Source organism: Budorcas taxicolor, chromosome 16 (assembly GCF_023091745.1).
Source record: "Budorcas taxicolor isolate Tak-1 chromosome 16, Takin1.1, whole genome shotgun sequence".
NCBI lineage: Eukaryota > Metazoa > Chordata > Mammalia > Artiodactyla > Bovidae > Budorcas > Budorcas taxicolor.
The window spans coordinates 58,364,488-58,366,280 of record NC_068925.1 but is presented as its reverse complement, the minus strand read 5'-3'; the positions used below and the strand labels follow the sequence as shown (position 1 = coordinate 58,366,280).

At 39.1% G+C, this 1,793-nt stretch overlaps 1 pseudogene; it reads left to right on the top strand.

Annotated features, from left to right (window-relative positions):
- The first annotated feature begins 232 nt into the window (after positions 1-232).
- LOC128061293 (40S ribosomal protein S4, X isoform-like) lies at positions 233-1,193 on the top strand (annotated as a pseudogene).
- Positions 1,194-1,793: the final 600 nt, after the last annotated feature.

The window sequence follows — 1,793 nt, the reverse complement described above, 5'->3', positions numbered from 1 at the left end:
ATGAGCAAAAGGATGAATGAAGGAATAAAATTTAGGGGCTTACTTTTTCTGGTTATACTTGGAGACACTGAAATCTTGAATTTGCGATTTTGAATGGATCTCAATTATCAGAAATTATTTTTTCTGTTTTTACACTTTGAGAAGACAACGTCAGTTTAAGAACCAAGTTGACTTCAAAGTTTAGTTGAGCTGAAAAGGGTTAAAGAATGCTCTTTTCATGGTTAGCACTGCCATGACTCAGTGTCCCAGGAAGTATCTGAAGCATGCAGCAACTCCAAAGCACTGGATGCTGAAAAACTGATCCAGGTGCTTGTTCCTTGTCCACCTACCCGTCCCCACATGCCTGGGGGAAAGTCTCCCCCTCATCACTTTCTAAGGAACAGACTTGAGTGTGCTCTGACAGATGAAGAAGATCTGCATGTGTGACAGTTTATTAAGATTGATGGCAGGGACTCCCCTGGTGGTCCAGTGGCTAAGACTCCGTGCTCCCAACACATGGGGCCCTGGTTCCATCCCTGGTCAGGGAACTAGACCCCACATGCTACCACTAAAACCCAGTGCAACCAAATAAATAAATAAATAAATACAAGAGAGAAAAAAAAAAAAAAGATTGATGGCAGAGATCCAAACTGATGTAACCTAACCTACCCTGCTGGATTAATAGATGTCATCAGCCTTAACAAGACCCGAGAGAATTCCCCTCTCTTCTATGACACCAAGGGTCCCTTTGCTGTTCATTGTAGTCCACCTGAGGAAGCTAAGCACAAGTTGTACCAAGTGAGAAAGACCTTTTTGAACACAAAAGGAATCCCTCATCTGGTAACTCATGATGCTCATACCACCTACCTCCCTGATCCCCTCATCAAAGTGAATGACACCGTTCAGATTGATTTGGAGACAAACAAGATGTCCCCATTCCACCAAGTTGAACACTGGTAACCTGTATATGGTGACCAGAGGTGCTAAGCTGGGAAGAATTGGTGTGATCACCAACAGAAAGGGACCTCCTGGTTCTTTTGATATGGTTCGTGTGAAAGATGCCAAAGGCCACAGCTTTGCCATCCGGTTCACTAACATTTGTGTTATTGGCAAAGGCAACAAACCACAGACATCTCTTCCCTAAGGAAAAGGGATCCATCCCACCTTTGCTGGATGAGAGAAATAAAAGACTGGCAGTCAACAGGCTGAAGTGATCTCTAGGTTATGTGATTGGAAAGATCTTTATACTTAATTGAAGGTAATATGGTTTGATTTGAAAATATGTGGGTTATTTTCAAATGTCTTTGGATAATTGAAACCTATAATAATTCCACAGTGAAAAGAGAACAGACTCTATGTGACTACAATACCTTTAGACCATGAAATTTTTGCACCTTGTTTTATGTGTCTGGATATGTCTCCCAGCTTACAGTCTATGGAAACTGGAATAGAATTTGTATCCTGCTGTTGTGTGAAATTTGCATAAATCTTAGTTCTGTTGAATCGGTTCTTTTCAGGTCTACTATATCCTTCTACTTCTCTGTATATTTATTCTATTAATTTTTGAGTTTGATATTGAAACTAAAATTAAAATTTATCTACTTAAAAAATAATTGTACTATATAGTGGAACCATATGTAACCTTGTTCTGTATTTTCCAAGTCTCCTGTAAATGTGTTAGCACATTTTCAAAATTAAAAAAAAATTAAAAATAAAATAAAATGGAGAACCAGCAGGGACCTGCTATGTGGCAAGGGGAATTCTGTTCAGTATTATATAACAACCTAAATGGGAAAAGAATTTGAAAGAGAATA